This window comes from Orcinus orca, chromosome 19, assembly GCF_937001465.1.
Source record: "Orcinus orca chromosome 19, mOrcOrc1.1, whole genome shotgun sequence".
In the NCBI taxonomy this organism is placed as follows: Eukaryota; Metazoa; Chordata; class Mammalia; order Artiodactyla; family Delphinidae; genus Orcinus; species Orcinus orca.
Window position 1 is genome coordinate 16883833 of NC_064577.1, and position 19314 is coordinate 16903146.

The following is a 19314-nucleotide window of genomic DNA, read 5'->3' on the forward strand; positions in this document are numbered from 1 at the left end:
CAGGGTGACCACCCCAAAACTGCCCATCCTCGTGTCCACTGAAGATGCTTCTACTAAGGCCCAACTTGCGAATCTCCCATGATTAAAAGGCTTAGCAGAAAGTGTTGAAACTGCATAGCTAACGCTTGCAGAAAATAAAAGATTCCTTTACTAAATGTCAGCTAAATGACCATGTCACCATCTTTCCCACATTCTTTGTTCTTTCAGGAAGGAGTCTCCATCAGCACTCATTTGTAAAAATTACACTCTGGCTGCATCTGCCACCTGACGTTGGAGAAATCATTCCGAGGGTGACTTTTTATCAAACTTGTCAGTGTGCTCTGTGAACCAGAAATCATCTTGTAGTAGGCAGAGTGGATGACTGCCTACTAGTGTAGAAAAACTGGGAGCAGCATCCAGACCCCTTTTTCTCTGTTTTCTAATGCAGAAATTATCTTCAAAGAATTCATGCTGAGATTGACATATACACACTACTATATATGAAATAGATAACTAGTAAGGACCTACTGTATAGCACAGGGAACTGTACTCAATACTCTGTAATGACCCATATGGGGAACGAATCTGAAAACAGAGTTGATATATGTATAACTGATTCCCTTTGCTGTACAGCAGAAACTAACACAACATTGTAAATCAACTATACTCCCAATACAAATTTAAAAATAAATTAGTAAATTAAAAAATAAATAAAAGAATTAACGCTTTTGCTCCATGCTTTTCAATCCTGGCCATACACGGAAGTCTCCTAGGGAGGCTTGAGACATTCTAAGCCCCCAGCTCAGATATTCTGATTCAGTACATATAAGGTGGGACCCAGTATTTTTTGTTTTAAGTATTTTTAAAACTCCTTGGAAGATTCCGGTGTGCAGGCAAAGTTGATAACCACTGCTTCAGCTGAACCAAGGCCAGTTCAAATCTCGTCTGACAAAAAACAACAGCAACAAAAACTCACATTAAGTAGTATTTTAAGCTATTAAGAACTTCTTATACTTCAGTGTTTCAATGGTTTTTTCTGAGAAGTGCTAAGGCATGATTCCAGATGAAAAGTAAGATGCCCACCCAGTTATATTTAAGTTTCAGATAAACAACAACCTTGGGACATACACCGAAAAATTATTTGTTACTTATCAGAAATTCAAATTTACCTAGATGGCCTGTATTTTGCTAAATATGTCAATCCTATCCTGAGGTCCTCAGGGAAAGTGGAGGGAAACTTCGAGTAGAATCAGGGCTGAAAAGGAACCGTGGGCACCTGCTGGGTCTGCCTGCCATCCATCCACCAGCTTCCTGTAAGCACACTTCAGTCGGCCGTAAGGAACACCCCTCCCCACTCTCTGCCCACGTGGTTTGGGTGGACCCAGGAGCAAGACCATGAGAGGTGCCTGTCTCCCTGGCCACAGTGATTAGCACAGGTGTGGTGGGCATTTAAACCAAGCCAACCAAAGAAACACCATTCCAGAACTTCCGTGTGACGGTGGGGGAAGAGGTACCCTTTCACTAAGGTTGTTGAGAAGGTAGACCATAGCCCTGAGTCACCGGTGCGGTGGTCCCCTTATCACCATATGTGAAGGATCTCCGTGAAAAAGCCAGCAAGAAGAGAGACCAAGCCCTAACATTAGAGACCTCAGACCCAGTCACGCTTGAAATCTGCATCTTGCACTTTTTGTGATGCCAATGCATGCATTCCTTTTCTTAGCTTACGCAAAACTGAGTTCGTTTTCTGCCATTAGCCCCCAAAAGAGTCCTGAATATAAGGGTACAGACTGAAAAGCTGGAGTCCAAAGATAAGCTTTCACCTGCCTCACCATACTTTTTTAGTCCTAAGAAACAGTTCTTCCAAATGCACCCGTGTTTAATCTCTCAACAGCTGTTAGTGACCCTCACTGTTCCTAATTCAACATTCCCTTCTCTATACCCTGATAGCTTGTACTTTCTATCACAGCACTTTCTTGTACATAATGGTTATCTATATATGTAGCTCTCCTAGAAGTTTTATCTGTCTTTGTATTCCTAGGCAGAGTCCAGCACAGAATAGGTGCTGAGGTATTGTTTGTCAAATTATCCTCTTTTTTTGGCCGCAATGCGTGGCATGCGGGATCTCAGTTCCCTGACCAGGGATAGAACCCAGTCCATGGTAGTGAAAGCACCAAATCTTAACCACTGAACTGCTAGGGAATTCCCTGTTTGTCAAAGTAAATCAACATGCAGACAGGCTGTGATGATGATGATGATGATATATTCAAAAGCTATGTCAGCCTTTGCCAGAAGGAAGGGGAGGCTGTGGAGGAGAGAGCTGACCTGACTGCAGGGACCACTGCTTCCACCCACCATCCCCGCACGTGAAGAGCGGGCATTAAGCTTCGGGCTTTGTGTTTAAACCCAAAGCATCAGATTTTGTTGGAACAAATTAATGTGTGCCACGTACACTATTCAATTTATACTTATATTCTAGAGTTCAGAAACAATTAGCCGTTTCCAGCTTATTTCCTTGCTTTGGTGTGATTCTCAGAAATGTAAGAAAGGTCGTAATCGGTGCTTTTCTTCCCCCGGACAGATGATCCTCAATTACTGAACTCCACCATAGGAAGAAACAAAGAGATTTATATACAGATGCCACGGGATAGGGTGGAATCTGGTATTGAATGGGCTGAAAACCAGGACAACCCTAAAGGGACCCAGTGCTGCTCAGAGTCTGAAGAATCAAGCGGCCCTGGATCGCCCATCCCCTACCTGAAGGGCCCTGAGTCCGTTCTGTGGCTGTGTCTGCAGTGGCAGGGGTAAAAGGCGAAGATGAGTCGTGCAGAAGAGTTCTGAGCGCTATGACTCTTATCTTCCCGCTCAGATTCGACGCCATGAGGACGCTGTCTCCTGAACGCGTGACACCCGCCTCTGTCTCAGTGAGCATCTTTGCAGAAAGACGGCACAGAAACTTCCTTTGAACTCCCCCGTGCTTCATTCTACTACGATGAAAACTGCCCCCCTCTCAAATTAAGCCGACTAGGAGCACCGCACACGCTGCAGGGTGGCTCACCCTGGCCGTGAAGGATGCCACACTGCTCGCTCCTGTGAAAGTGGCTTCCAATAATCAACCTGGCTGTTGATCCAGCAAAACAGGCTGGTGGCTCTCAGAGTCATCAATTAACAACGGTGGAAACCTTAATCTGGCAGGGACCTCTGTCCATCACACAAAGCAGCACTTCGGAGTGGCACAAGGGTGCTAGGAGCTCACGTTCAGAGGCGTCCCTTTGAGCCGGTGGCCTCTCATCCTGGTAAGACGCTGCAGGCAGCACGAGGGCTGCCGGAGGACCACGACTAGCAGCTGCAGCTCCGAGACAAAGAGCCTCCTCGGTCCTCTTTAGAAAAGCCCATCATGCATCTGCCCTGCAAGCTTTGCTCCCATTAGTAAAACCGTCCCGAGCAGCAGTGACAGGGGGTAATTACAGCGGGAGAGCGCTCCTGACACAATGTTTTTAAATAAAGAAAGGGGGAAACAGGGAGAAGAGAGATTGCTTCAAAGGTTTGACTTCAAATAGCATTCAAGGAGGATGCCTTTAATCCCTTGTGCAAGTTTATTTACTGTCCATCTCCTGGTCTAAAGGAGTTATCAGGATTAGATAAATCCCTGGGAGATAGCCACGTCTGATTGCTGCAATTCCATGAACCCTGGACAGATTCCAGGGAATCTGAAGGCCTAGTGGAGGAGGAGAGCGTGGGCTTTGGGCTTCCCTTTTCTTCCTTAAGTGCCAGGAACTCATTCAAGGCCAATGAGTGCAATCTTCTCCCCAGCCCGATACACCTTGTCACTTGCTCTAGCTTTAGTATTTTCAGTGATGGGGAGCTCTGTGTGCTCTACGCGAGCATGATCTTTTCCGAACAGCTCAATCTGCAGAAAAGCTGGTCCTGGAATAATGTAAAGTCATCCTTCAACTAGAGACGGCTGCTGTGTTACGAGTTCCCTAGGATAAACAGCCTCAATACCTCCAATTTTTCCTTACATTGGTTGCTTTCCAAACTGTTCTTCCTCATGATGACTCTCCCCTGAACAGACTACAGCAAGCATCTGTGGCAAGTCCCTTTCTTAACCTCAAGAGGAGAGCTAGTTGGAGTCCTGCGTCCCCACGGGCTTTGCGAACACTGTACAAGTATTATTCATTGTGCACAGGTACTGTTATTATAAAGGACGGTGACCAACTTGGTTCCTTATCCAATAAACTTCAAGAAATAAGGCAGGGGCAAAAGAGTTAAAAGAAAGAGCAAGAAACATCTCCTAGAATATTCGGCCATTCCTTTATTTGTGCCAACAGAAATTACTCATTTAGTTAGAAAATTCACATTATTTGGAGAAACTGGAAGCTCTCTGGCACCATGCTGGGTGTTGCTGGCTGTTCTTGGGAATTCTACCATTTCCCTCGAATGATGCAAAAGCATCCTAGGAAGTCCCAAGGCACAGGGACTTGCAAGCAGGATGGCTCATCTGCAGCTTTCTCGTTTCATATTGTGTAGCAGCACAAATGATGCTCTCCCCCAGGGCTCTGGGTGGGCCCTAAAGGTCCATCTGTGTTTCCACGCCCAAGACCTGCCTCAAGAGGCACCCACTGCCTGCATTTCCAGGCCCAGTGGGTTCAACTCTCTGAAACTGAGTTGACTTGTCCAAGAGGTTAAAAATCAGTCAAATCGGTGTTGACATGGTCTTTGATTCTCTTCCCTCCAAAGACTGATTTCACCAGCTAGATTTCTATTATCCATCCCCCCACCTTTGCCAATATTGACAGTGGGGGACAAACAGTGTCTTGGGAATAGATCTGCCCATTTGTCTGGAGCCTGGAGCCCCAGGTCAGTCATGTAAAAGCCAGAGACACCAGCAGGGGTTAAAAGACAAGCCCCCGATGTATCGAGCTGTGTTTGTTGTTCTGACAAAGTAGAGAGTATAGGATGCCGAGGACAGTTCATTTCCCCTGCCAGTGTCCCTGTGGAAGACATGTTTTCGGGAACAAGAGCCAGAGAAACAAGAACCTTGACACAAGGCCAAACCTTCCTGTCCACCTCAGCAAGTAAGAACCTCGACCCCCAGCACTCATGGTGCGAGGCTGACAGATGAGGGGCTGCCAACAGAAATGCAGAGCATCAGGACTGTTGGCCCCCAGCCCGGTCTCCATGAAGCACCAAAGTCAGCCATCCTGTGATTCATCCAAACGCAAGGCTGGGCAATCAGCAAGTCTGTGACCCAGCAGAATGTGTGGCTTGGGGGTTACAGCGGGAGAACTAACCAGGACCGTCTCACTGGTGTTTTGATCTCACTTGATCACAAGAGGACTGTTTCACAGCATCCTTTTGAGAAATGGGCCTGGACATAGTACTGCCCTGTGGATTCAGCCTAGGTGAGTCATGCCAACTGTTTCTTGAGGACATCACCGGTTTCCTTGCATTGTGTCTCTTTTCTGTGCCGTGCACTAGCTTCAGTTTCCAGAGAAGGAGGAAAACAAGCATCAAGTTCCCACGTGGATCTCTAACACTTTAAAATTTATATATATGCGCATATATATCTTTAAAATCATATACATGTGTGTCTTATTTTTATAGTTTATAGATAACATATTTTATATATTTATATTAGTATGTACCAGAGTTTGTTTTGTATTAAAATGATTCATGAATGTCACTCTCTTCCCTATCTATCGTCAGCATCTCAGGGGCAGGGACTGTGTCTTGCCCACCTTGGAATCCCCTGAGTATTCCAGGATGCTTTCTCACCCACTGTAGATGTTCCATCAGTGTTAGCTGAGTTGGCATTTCAGTTCAATGGGTCCATCCACACCACTGCTCCGTGCAGTGTCCTTATAGCGCCGTTTACTACACCTAATTTCCTGCCTGTTGTCTGGGTGAGCCTGTTCGTCTTCCTTACCCTGTCTCTTTCATCCCCTTATCCCAGGAGAGAAGGGCAATTCTCTTCTTCCCCATAGCATCCCCTTCCCACAAAGAGAGGCCTGTAGCTGCCTCTGGGTCAGCACTGGCCCCACAGCACTCCAGGAGAGAGGCCTGTAGCTGCTCTGGGTCAGCACTGGCCCCACAGCACTCCAGGAGAGAGGCCTGGAGCTACTCTGGGTCAGCACTGGCCCCACAGCACTCCAGGAGAGAGGCCTGGAGCTACTCTGGGTCAGCACTGGCCCCACAGCACTCCAGGAGAGAGGCCTGGAGCTACTCTGGGTCAGCACTGGCCCCACAGCACTCCAGGAGAGAGGCCTGTAGCTACTCTGGGTCAGCACTGGCCCCACAGCACTCCAGGAAATTACCTTAAACATCGTCTGCCAAACACTCCCCTTTTGGGGGTTGAAAGTGGTCATTCGGTTTTATGAACAAGGGATGCAATTTGCTTCCTTCCCTCCCTAAAACTTTAAACAGTAGAGATTAACTGATAGCAAACTGCAGACTTCCTATGAGCTTGGCAGGCTCAGAATTTCATATCCAAATGAGAATCTTCTTCTCTGAACTATTCACCACTGCACTGAGTCTGTACTTTTTACCAATTCGGTTTATCTCTCTCATTTGTCATGACTAATAGAGAAGAAATGTCTCTGCTATCTCTGCCCACTCCTTCTCTAGTTACTGCTGATGCCCAGCTGGAGGAATGCTGCGATACGTAGCCAGTAAATAGCTTCTTTAGAGTAATTCACCAAAGATGCATTCCTCCATGAAATGGATGCTCTTATAAATACTGACAACTTGTACTTTGAGCTTCTAGATCCTTCTGCCTATTAAAATTTTAAAATGCTTAACTGACATGCACAGTGTCCTGCACTAGCACATACTAAATATTTGTTGGTTTAATAAATGAAAAACCTATTTTAAGTGTCCTTCATCATGCAATCCAGCCCCTGACACCCACCAGTTTGTCAATGTTTCTTCTTGCTACCACAGTAGAGTCTCCCTGGGGGTGTCTTTAAAACAACTGTAATTAGGTTTTTGCTTGTTTATTAATTTGACAAATATTTAATTCCTATTCTGTATGGCTCTTAGTAGATACTCGATAAACAAATGGTTTGCTGAATGAATAAATGGCAGACTGTGGAGAGATCTAAACACCATGTCCTATAAGAGACACTTGAAGGGACAGCAAGATTTTAATCCAGAAATAGAGGCTCTCAGTAGGTAAGGACACCTGTCTAAAAGCAATTGAAGGATTGTCATGGATCCTGTCTGAATTCAAAAATTTGATGTTGTGTTTGTCATAGTTTTTTCTGCACTATTTCGATTTTTTAAACACTGCATTAAAATATTATCTTGATTACTGAGTGTTTCGGCACTCTCTCGGATTTTGTTGCACGAGGCAAATGCCCCAGGTTCTTCCCCTTAGTCTCAGCCATGAAGGTAACGTTGACTCCGTGGGCTCAGCTGCTTTCCACCATCTCCATGTACTCGAATCATAGCACCTTTCAAAGGCGACATCAGTGTTTGGGGAGGGGGGAGGTGCAAGGACAGGTGGTACTTGGACAGTGGAACCAGCTACACATAAGTCACTTCTGCATCCCAGAGGGCTCCAGAGAGAGATGCACAAAGAGACAATGACAGGTAGGAGCTCAAAGTACCACTTTATTCTGAGCTTCTGGGAAACCAGACTGGGACACCAGCTTAGATTCAAGCTCTAAATAGGACTTTGTTATGGGATAAACTGTGCCTCTGAAAACTTCATGTGCTGAAGTCCTAACTCATCAGAATGTGACTGTATTTGGAGACACAGTCTTCAAGGAGGTAATGGAGTTAAAATGAGGTTGCCAGAGTGGGCCCTAACCCAACATAAGTGCTATCCTTATAAGAAGAGGAAATTTGGCCACAGACATGGACAGAGGGAAGATGATGTGAAGACACAAGGAGAAGACAACTATCTACAAGCCAAAGATGAAGCCAACCCTTCAGGCACCTTGAGCTCAGAGTTGCAGCCTCCAGGACTGTAAGAAAGCAGGTTTCTGTTGTTTAAGCCACCCAGTCTGCAGTACTTTGTTATGGTGGCCCTAGAGAACTGATACAGACTTTTACTTTGCTTTAAGACCACAGTTGGATCTTACCATAGGTCAGTCAATCTGAAATGGGGATGTGGTGAGCAGGAAGCAGAGATTCTTGAGAGGAAGAGACTATCAAGAAATATGGCAGCCTGGTGGAGGAATAAATTGAGAGTTTGGGATTAGAATAAGCACACTACTATATATGGAGTGGATGGCCAACAGGGACCTGCTGTGTAGCACAGGGAACTTTACTCACTATCTTGTAATAACCTATAATGGAAAAGAATATAAAAAAATAATATATATATATTTATTTACTTATGTATAACTGATTCAATTTGCTGTGCACCTGAAACTAACACAACATGGTAAATCAACTATATTTCAATAAAAATTTTAAAAATATATGGCATCCTCTGAGGAACATTATCCATTGAGCCTACGTGTCTTTTGGAGGCAGGATAAGATAGAGGTGAAGGAGAATAAGACGTCCAGACCCACAGAATCTCAGATAGATGAAAGCAGGAAAGGATGGAGAATGCCGCTTCACGCACTTGACCTACTTTAGTGTTCTGGGACCAGACCCACCAGGAAATGTGAGACAATCCATGACCCATGGTCAGCGTCTGATCGAATCTCCATCCCTTCCCCTCAGAAGAAAGAAAAAGATCGTGGAAAAAGTGAGCACAGACTTCCTCTTCCATAGATCTCAGTTCAAATGCTGCTTCTTGAAAAGAATCTTCAGATTTACACTTGCACTCTCTCCCAAAGCTGGAAGTGAGTGCTTCATTCTCTAAGCTCCCACACAAATTACTGTTTCTTTTCCTATGAAACAGCACTTTTTTACAACTACCATTTATTTTTTGTTTCAGTAGTTTATTGATTAAATGTAATAAACTGAGGATTGAGGAACGGACACTCTGATGTACACACCAGTAGAATTACTAATTAGTAGTAAAAGAACAAATGAACAAACAAAAAACTAAAAAATAATTGCAATACAGGTAGCTTAAAAATTGAGCAGTTGGGCTTCCCTGGTGGCACAGTGGTTAAGAATCCACCTGCCAATGCAGGGGACACGGGTTCGATCCCTGGTCCGGGAAGATCCCACATGCCAGATCCCACATGCCGCAGAGCAACTAAGCCCCTGCGCCACAACTGCTGAACCTGCGCTCTAGAGCCCACAAGCCACAACTACTGAGCCCGCAGGCCACAATTACTGAAGCCCGTGCACCTAGAGCCCGTGTTCTGCAACGAGAAACCACTGCAATGAGAAGCCTGTGCACCGCAACGAAGAGGAGAGTAGCCCCCGCTCACCACAACTAAAAGAAAGCCGGCGCATAGGAACGAAGACCCAAGGCAGCCAAAAATAAATAAATAACTAAATTTACTTTTAGAAATGAAGCGACTGCTTACTAGACGGCGCTAGTGTTTCCCGTTATATTATTTACAGCTACCATTTACTGAGCCAGATGATGGCAGTTCATACATGGTGTGCCACTGAATCTTAGAAACAACCCTGTGGGTTAGTATCCCCAATACCATGTTAAGAGATATTAAAGCAATTTATTTCAACAAACATGGACGGAGAACCTAATACGCCGTCTAGCTGTATCAAGAATGCAAAGGTTGCTGTCTTCAAGAAGGTCTTTGTTTAGTGAGGGAAACATATACAAATAAAGTATTAGATTCTGATTAAGTCAAATTATTTACATTATTTACAATATCCAAGATATGAAGCAACCTAAGTGTCCATCAACAGATGAATGGATAAAGAAGCTGTGGTATATGTATAGGTATTATGATATACATATAATGGAATATTGTTCAGCCATAAAAAAGAATGAAATTCTGCCATTTATAACAATGTGGATGGACCTAGAGAGTATTATGCTTAGTGAAATAAGTCAGACAGAGAAAGAGAAATACTCTATACTATCACTTATATGTGGAGTCTAAAAAATAGAACAAATGAATGTATACAACAAAACAGGCTCACAGATACAGAGAACTAGCAGCTGCCAGTGGGTAGAGTGAAGGGTGAAGGGGCAAGATAGGGGTAGGGGATTAAGAGGTACAAAACAGTACGTACAAAATAAATAAGCAACAAGGATCTATTATACAGCACAGGGAAATATAGCCTATGTTGTAATAACTTTAAATGGGGTATAATCTATAAATATACTGGGTCACTATATTTTACACCTGAAACTAATATAATATTGTAAATCAACTATACTTCAATAAAAATTTTTTAATTGAAATAAATAAATGGAAAAAAAGGTCTTAGTTTAATGAGGGAAACATACAAATAAGGAATTAGAGTCTAAGTCGGTTTCTTCATTTAACAAATATTTATTGATTATCTACTCTGTGCTGGCACTGTTCTAGGTACTTGAAATGTATCAGAGAACAAAACAGACATAATGGAATAGAATAGAATAGAGTGAAAGTGATCAATGCAATGAAGAAAAGTACAAGGCAACAACACTGAGGTGCTGGGGAAATGGGAGCTGGGCGGCAGTTCTGAAGTGTGTGATCAGGATGGGCCTCATTAAGGAGGTGATACTTAACCCAAGACTTCAGGTAAGTTCACCAAATGAATATCCAGGGGAATAGAATTCCAGGGGGAGGGAATAGATGCTAAAATCACCAAGGCAAGAAGGAGCCTGGTGTCTTTAAGAAATAGCAATACAACCAGTGCAGTTAGAACAAAGTGAACAGGTGTGGAGTTGCAGGAGCTGAGATCAGCAAGAAAGGCATCAGCAGGTCACGCGGCCTTGTGACCTGCCTCGAGGACTATGGGATTCGTTCTGAGTGAGGAAGAAAGCCATTAGAAAGTCCTGAGCAGGGGAGTTTTTGGATTGTCTGAGAAGCAGAGGCCAGGATGGAATTAGACATTCAGGGAGGTTTATTAGAGAAAACACCTGGGGAGGATAAAGGGGGAGAAGGCTTGCTAGGGAGACAGAGTAGGTTAGGACAGACCTAAAAACACGATGTAAGTCTGTGAAAGTCCTGTGAAAGGAGGAAGGGGAGGAAGATTGGTCAAACTGGAATATAGCTCTGGGAAATTCCAAAGCATCACACGTGTGAGTCAGCGACAGCCCAACTCTGAGGCCCTGGCCGTGCTCCATCATCAGCCCAGAGCAGCCTGCGAACAGTGTAGCTGAGAAGAGCTTGGACGCGGGCAGATCCCAGGGTGTGGCAGTCGATGTTGTCTCCCAGACACCCTTCTCTCATCCTGCTCTCTGAGGGCACATCACCACGGCCGCCAACAAGAGTGAAATCATCCGAATGGCTTTTTTAAAAGATCATTCTCGGGACTTCCCTGGTGGTCAAGTGGTTAAGACTTTGCCTTCCAGTGCAGCGGGTGCGGGTTTGACCCCTGGTCGGGGAGCTAAGATCCCACATGCCTTGCAGCCAAAAAACCAAAACATAAAACAGAAGCAATATCGTAACAAATTCAATAAAGACTTTAAAAATGGTCCACATCAAAAAAAATTGTATAAAAAAAAAGATGATTCTCCTTTGCGGGGGTGATGACCTCCCCATGAGAACATGCCTCTCACAAAGGAGCTCCTTCATCCCTCTCCAGAAGAGGAGAAGAGGAAACACCAGAAGAAGCATCTGGTGTAGAGCCCCAATTCCTATTTCGTGGATGTGAAATGCCCGGGATGCTATAAAATCACCTCTGTCTTCAGCCATGCACAAACAGTAGCTTTATGTGTTGGCTGTTCTATTGTCCTCTGCCAGCCTCTACAGGAGGAAAAGCAAGGCTTACAGAAGGATGCTCCTTCAGACAGAAGCAGCACTAAAAGCACCCTGAATCAAGATTAATGGGAAACCATCCCAATAAACACATTTTGGATTAAAAAAAAAAGATCACTCTGGCTACTGGGTAGAATATATGAGACCAAGAGAGACAGTAAGGAAGCCAGCTGTAAGGCCACTGCGATCACCCAGGTGAAAGATGGGGTTGCTGGGGGTGGAACAGCGGCTCTCACTTGGAAGTGATTCTGCCCTAGGGGACCTGTTGTCATTGTCTGGAGATACTCTTGATCGTCACAACTGGAGGGGAAGGAATGTGTCATCCAGTGGGCAGAGGCCAGAGATGCTGCTAAATGTCCTACAATGCACAGAACCAGCCTCCACAACAAAGAATTATCCAACCCCAAATGGCAACGATGCTGAGGTGGAGAAAACCTAGGATAGGGCAAAAGCGTGTAAGCAAATGTTTTCCCTAATATTGTTTTGAAGGTAGAAAAGACAGAATTCGATGATGGATTAAACATGAGTTGTGTCAGAAAGGAAAGGGTGTGTCAAATTCCTTGAATGATGGCCAACACCTAGGAAGATGGTTCCAGGCTTGTTTGTTTTACTTTGGTTTTGTTTTCTCTTTAAATGGAGATGATAAAGGCTCAGAAAAAAGTGGTTTTAGGGATGAGTACAAAAAAAAAAAGAATTTTATTTCAGATATGCTCAGTTTGTATGACTATGAGATATTCACTGATGTCAGATAGGCAATACGGAGATTTTCGAGTTTAGGAGAAGACTGGAAATATAAATTAGGGAGTCATGGATAGAGTTGGTATTTAAAGCCATGGGACAGAGTGGGGTCACCTAATGTATGAGACCATAAGAGATCTAAGTGTGAGTTCTGAAGCAGTTCTGCATGTGAGGTGGAAAGATGATAGGGATCTAGTCAGTAGAGAAGGAAACATCCAGTGGGTCTGGAGGAAAATGAAGAGAGGGTGGTGGTTGTTTTCAAAGCAAGAGGGGGAATGCTGCTGATGGTTTAAGTAAGCTGAGGGATGAGAAAGGGCCGGTGAACTCCTAAGTGTGGAGGACACTGATGGCCTTGACGAAGAGGATGACAAGGGACGGTGGCGCTGTGCCTTACTGCCATCTTGCGCTCAAAGAAATGGGACGGGGAAGGCAGTAGGTTGAGGATGGGAGGGCTCACAGAGAAGACAGCCCAGAAAAGCTGCGTCCTCACATCTGGATCCAGCCCTTTATTCATCAAGCCCTTTACAGATGCTGTCAGGAAGGGCTTTCCCAGGATCAGAGCCTGACAATATGAATGCCTTCAGCAAGAGTCAAGTACCATTTACGGAGGATGCTGGAAAGGCCATGTTTACCATGAAAGTGGCTGGATCTTTGACTTTTATAAAATTATAACAAGATACTGGACTCTGTGATCAGTGCCCAGAGGGTGAAACCCCTTCCACACATTTTCTATTTCCAGCAAGAGACAGACCAGAGACTGTTGTCATTTTGATTGAAAAGTTCTACTGACTTGATGAAGGCTTTCTGTTGGCTGCACTTGGGAACTCTTTCATTTCTTCAGTTAAAAAAAAATGCTATAGCAAACTGTTATATATAGGATGGATAAACAACAAGGTCTTACTGTAGAGCACCAGGAACTATATTCAATATCCTGGGATAAACTGTAATGGAAAAGAACATGAAAAAGAATATATATATGTATAACTGAATCACTTTGCTGTACAGCAGAAATTAAGAACACTGTAAATCAATTATCCTTCAATACAATTTTTTTTAAATGCTGTATAATACTGAGGTACCTGGCTGTCCCAAATGAAGACTTAGGGAAATCAACAGAGCAGGCTCTGCCCACCGGCCCTTCCCATTCCCCAAACCCCCAACACACAAACATACACTAACCAGCCACCAGCCATCCTATTTTCACTTTTAAAACCGTTCGATTTTTTTTTCTTTTTTTTTTTGTTGTTGTACACGGGCCTCTCACTGTTGTAGCCTCGCCCGTTGCGGAGCACAGGCTCCGGACGCGCAGGCTCAGCAGCCATGGCTCATGGGCCCAGCCGCTCCGCGGCATGTGGGATCTTCCCGGACCAGGGCACAAACCCGTGTCCCCTGCATCGGCAGGCGGACTCTCAACCACTGCGCCACCAGGGAAGTCCTGATTTTTTTCTTTTCATTTATTGAAAGTTTTGCTTGGAAGTTTGAGATATAAATCTATACTTCCATCTAGAAGGGTTCTTTTGGACTGTCAAAATACTATTTCCAGTGCTAAATCTCCTACAGATGAAACATCACAGCACTTTTCACATAACTCAAAAACACTCAGAAAACAGTAAAGGAAGTACATTGAAAACTCTTTCTCTGTTTTGGCCACTTACAGAATAGACCAAGAGCAGACAATGTTTTTAAAACCCCAATTGGCTGGACTGAGGCTCTACTAATGTAATTCGGGGGCTAAATTGGCTAAAAATACTTCCTTTAAAATATAATATGCTTGATGATGAACAACAGCCGGAATTTTCAGCTAGCTGATTTTTTTTAATTCCTCAGCATTTACAATTAAAATTTTTTAAATCTTCTAGCAAGAAACTCAGTTTTAAGATATGTATCAGTCATGGAAGTAAAACTAAATAGGTTTCCCATCTCCTCTCTGGGCCAGTTGCCAGAATTAGTCACTTTATTAAGGAGCTGTTTTCACAGTGCTTCTGGTTGACTTCTTTTTTCAGGGTATAGAAATGTGGTGTTGTTATGACAGGGGTTAAGACCAAGGCTCTGGATTCAGACTGCCCAAGTTCAAATCTTGGCTTTGCCTCTGACTAGCTGTGTGATTTTAAGCAAGTTGCTTAACTTCTCTGTGCTTCAGCACTTCTGTTTAAAAAGAACTAATTACAGCAACAATCTCACAGAAGTCTAGAAAGAATTACACGAGATCATGCTATATACAAGAAATCTCTCTCTCCCTCCCTCTCTATCTCTGCCTAACCCTTTTTGATTTTCCATGTGTGTGCATGAGTGTTTGTCACCTTCTGCATGCCTGTTATTTCTAGGGAAATAACCCCAGAGCCCAAGGAGAAGTGAAAAAGTAAGAAACAGAAAATGTGGGTTCTGGCAGCCTCTTTCTCTCTGTAATCAGGACCTCGTGAGTCTTCCTGTTGCCCATTTGGAAAATAGAGAATGTTTGCTAAGCCAGATGAGACCTTCCCTATGGTTTCTTCTCTTACAGAAATATCACTTCAAGTTGTTGCTGAAGTTCATATCTATAAGGGGAGTTAAAATACAACTTTAAGCAGTGTGGCTGAGCCTGGATATTAAGTACAACTATCAGAATAATCCTAGAGCCAGGGAAAAAGTCTGATTCCAGGTTTGAAAGGCTTTTCTAAAACCCCAACTTTTATTAATTTAGTAAAAAATCAACTTTCCCAATGTATATTATTTATCAAAAACCATTCTAACGACCAACTCATTACAATGTCTCAACTGAAAATTGTATATTCTATTAAAAGCAAAGCAAAAACAAAAAAAAGCCAAGGCAATTAAAATAAGGCTTTGTCAGCCCGTACAGTATTGTAAGGGTAAACGCATAATTTTTCTGAAATTTTTATGTACATAAAGTATAGTTCGGAGAGCTTACCACCACTGTGCACCTCTTGAGGTTACGGAACCCCAAGTTGAGAGCCATTTACCTATAAAAACCCTGAGTCAGTGCTGATAAAGCAATACTAGGCTGGCCCACAAATGTATAAGCAATAATGATGTTACTAATCATTTATAGCAGCCCACGAGGGACTTCGGAAATAACCTCCAAGCCATTAAATAACGACCTACCTTTGATAATATCTCCAGCTTTGAAAGCTGAAGGTTAGAGTTCATATGCCAAAGTGATGCTGGGACAGTGACTCGGCTCGGTGGCCGGCTCTCTTCCTGAACAGGGCACAGTGCTCCTACCTGCTCGTCTCCCTCTGAGTGCACTTCAGAAGATGGTAATCTTTATAGCCTTTTAACATGCTTGTAACATCTTTTTTTCTTTTTAATTAAAACTACTGCTCAAAGCAGAAAACTTGGAAACTACACAGAAAGGCACCAAGACAAGATGTTATCCACAATCCCATCATCCATTACTTTTTAACATTTCTCTGTTTGTCTCTTCCATTTTTCTACATATCGATGTATAATATTTGACTGGAAAATCAGCAAAACTTTAACATCATTGTTTCACCTGTCTTCTTTAATCACAACCTGTCATAAGCATGTTTCTATAATAGATATTTTTATATGGTTGTATGTTCTTTATTTAACTAATTCCTTTCTGTTGGATGTTTAGGCAGTTCTAAATGTTTCACTACTATACATAAAACTGGGATTCTGTTACTTCATTCATTTAGTAACATCTTTTGATAGGTGTCCTTTCACAGACAAAAAGTCTCTTCCCTCTTACATGCTTAACATTGACAGGATGAAATTTTAGAAGAGAAATCAACATCAATGCCATAAGACATGTTTTGAGGCATATTACAGATATTTCCCTCCAAACTTTGTTTTAATTTTTATTCTCTCTCGAAGTATACTTGAGAATGCCATCCTCAATCCAAGGTTTACCAGTTTTAATAATACTTCAAACCCGGACATGTGACAAAAACATCTCATAGGATTTTCACTTACATTTCTTTGACTATTGATCAAGTTGCACATTTTTCACATGGTAATTGGTGATTTGTACTTACCTTTTATTGAATTGCTATATGTGTCCTTTGAACAATTTTCTACCAAGATATTAACCTTTTCCTTATTGATTTCCTGATCGATTTCCTTATTGACTTATTTTACTGTCATTTTATCATGGTCATCTCTACAAGGTAGTACTTACAAAGCTAACTCATCTTTTGTAAAGACTGTGTTAGAAAATGTTTTATGTGTATACACCAAATGGACACTTTTACATGAACTGAACCTTCCCATGCATGATGGGATTTATAATACAGTCTTTGCTTTCTCTGGCCTCCCCTCTGACTCTTGCCTGCATCTCCACATTTTCACCAGCACCTCCCACAATAACCCATGTTAACAACCTAGTTTATATATTTTTTTATTTTTCTCCATTTTTTCGTAAGTATATTTTAACATATATACAGATGTAAAAACACATACAGCATTTTTTCCATTGATGGTTTCATTAAAATGAGATCATATTAAACATTTTCTGCATCTTTTCTCACTCAAGGATACCTCACAAAAATCCTGCCAAGGTAACTGGTGTAATTCTAATTCATCCTTCTGAATAGCTACATAAGATTCCCAGGGGTGGATGGGCTATAATTTCTTCAACCATTCCCCTATTACTGATATGCCCTTTGTTTCTAGGTTTTTGCCACTACGAATGAGGCTGTAATAAACATCTTTGAACAGATATGCTTACTTATACAGGTGCTTTTATTTTGATGGGATAGGTTTCCCAGCAAGAATACTGCTGAGTCAAGAAATACGTTCAATTTATTTTTATTTTTATGGGTGCTGGCAAGTTTGTTTCCTGAAAAGGTGGTAACAATTCACAGTTCCACTAGCAATGTGTAAGAATTTCCCCATACCTGCATTAGCAATAGGTATTATGGCTCTTTCCAATTTTTATAAGTCTGAAGACTAAAACATAGCCCTGACCACTCACGAATTCAAATGACATACGATTTTACATCTGGATTTCACGTCTCTGAATTACAGCTAATCCCTTGGTCCACTCTTACATTTTTTTCATGTCAATTGTATAATTCATATATACTACAGATTTTAATATTTTGTCAGCTGCATTGCAAATAACTCTTTTCCAGAGCTCATACACGTATATGTACTTTGTTTATGGCAGTGCATCTCAAAGTCTCTGTGGCAAAGCACCAGTATTTTACAATTTCGAATCCATAGCAGATCGATGTTTCATACAATACAAAATCACACATTTGGATGTCATGGCAGTGCTAAACTGCTGCATAAGTTTATAAATGCTTATTCTCAGCCTGTGCACTTATCAAGACATTGGTTGGTAGCACACTATAGATTGGCTCTGGTCCGCCCCCCACACTAGGAATAACAATGGCTTGTGCCCTCTTTTTTTGCAATCAACAGTTCACTTTTATGTAGTCAGAATATTTCCTTCTACAGTTTCTGGACTTGCTTAAGGAGGTAGTTTAGGATGTACTTATAAGAATTCCATTGCTAGGAGACGAGGGGAAGATGGTGGAAGAGTAAGACGCGGAGATCACCTTGCTCCCCACAGATACACCAGAAATACAGCTACATGTGGAACAACTCCTACAGAACACCTACTGAACGCTGGCAGAAGACCTCAGACCTCCCAAAAGGCGAGAAACTCCCCACGTACCTGGGTAGGGCAGAAGAAAATAAAAAACAGAGACAAAAGAATAGGGACGGGACCTGCACCAGTGGGAGGGAGCTGTGAAGGAGGAAAGGTTTCCACACACTAGGAAGTCCCTTCGCGGGCGGAGACTGCAGGTGGCGGAGGGGGGAAGCTTCGGAGTCGCGGAGGAGAGCGCAGCCACAGGGGTGCAGAGGGCAAAGCGGGGAGATTCCCGCACAGAGGATCGGTGCCGAGGATCGGTGCCGACCAGCACTCACCAGCCCGAGAGGCTTGACTGCTCACCCGCCAGGGCGGGCTGAGGCTCGGGCTTCGGTCGGAGCTCAGGGAGGGGACTAGGGTTGGCGGTGTGAACACAGCCTGCAGGGCGTTAGTGCACCACGGCTGGTCGGGAGGGAGTCGGGAAAAGGTCTGGACCTGCCGAAGAGGCAAGAGACTTTTTCTTCCCTCTTTGTTTCCTGGTGCGCGAAGAGGGGGGATTAAGAACGATGCTTAAAGGAGCTCCAGAGACGGGCGTGAGCCGCGGCTAAAAGCGCGGACCCCAGAGACGGACAGGAGACGCTAAGGCTACTGCTGCCGCTGCCAAGAAGCCTGTGTGCAAGCACAGGTCACTATCCACAACCCCCTTCCGGGGAGCCTGTGCAGCCCGCCACTGCCAGGGTCCCGTGATCCAGGGACAACTTCCCCAGGAGAACGCACGGCACGCCTCAGGCTGGTGCAACGTCCCGTCGGTCTCAGCCACCGTAGGCTTGCCCCGCATCCGTACCCCTCCCTCCCCCCGGCCTGAGTGAGCCAGAGCCCCCGAATCAGCGGATCCTTTAACTCCGTCCTGTCTGAGCGAAAAAACAGACGCCCTCCGGCGACCTACACGCAGAGGCGGGGCCAAACCCAAAGCTGAGCCCCTGGGGGCTGTGCGAACAAAGAAGAGAAAGGGAAATCTCTCCCAGCAGCCTCAGGAGCAGCGGATTAAATCTCCACAATCAACTTGATGTACCCTGTAGGTGTGGAATACATGAATTGACAACGAATCATCCCGAATTAAGGAGGTGGACTTTGAGAGCAAGATTTATGATTTTTTCCCCATTTCCTCTTTTTGTGAGTGTGTATGTGTATGCTTCTGTGTGAGATTTTGTCTGTATAGCTTTCCTTCCACCATTTGTCCTAGGGTTC

General features: G+C 43.7%; 1 pseudogene; it reads left to right on the plus strand.

Moving 5' to 3' along the window:
- The first annotated feature begins 11541 nt into the window (after positions 1-11541).
- Positions 11542-11876, plus strand: LOC101269289 (40S ribosomal protein S27-like; annotated as a pseudogene).
- Positions 11877-19314: the final 7438 nt, after the last annotated feature.